Source organism: Opisthocomus hoazin, chromosome 10, assembly GCF_030867145.1.
Source record: "Opisthocomus hoazin isolate bOpiHoa1 chromosome 10, bOpiHoa1.hap1, whole genome shotgun sequence".
NCBI classification, from domain to species: domain Eukaryota; kingdom Metazoa; phylum Chordata; class Aves; order Opisthocomiformes; family Opisthocomidae; genus Opisthocomus; species Opisthocomus hoazin.
The window spans coordinates 11953788-11954288 of NC_134423.1; positions in this window are offsets into that span (position 1 = coordinate 11953788).

Genomic DNA, 501 nt, shown 5'->3' on the forward strand with positions numbered 1-501 from the left:
CCACCCAGGAGCCCCGAATCTCCAGGCGGCTTTGGGCAGGGGAGGGGGGCACTGCATAGGCAAGGCGGGAGGGGGCAGGCAAAATGACTGAGCATCCCTGGGGAACGCTGCCTTTGGGCGCTCATTTGGGCCACCCAACATCGGCCACAGTGCCAGAGGGTCCCCACGGAGCCACCGATGGGTCCTCCACAGGCAGCACCAACCGCCCCCGGGGGTGTTCGCCGCAGCTCTGGGGGCACAAGGGAGGATGAGGAGCGGCTGGCGCTGAGTCAGGTGGGGGATGAAGCTGCCCAAATCATCCGGGGCTAGGCGGGCTGAGACGCTGGAGCAGAGGCTCGGAAAAAATATCTGTGGCCAATGCCGGGGGAATTTAAGAGTCCCCACCCACTTGGGGAAAAAAAAAACCCCACCTCGCTCTTTCCCTGCGTGCTTGCTGCCTGTTTCATAAAGCAGATTGCACCGAGCCCCGGGGGGGGTTGCACAACAGGTAGGAGGGGAGGG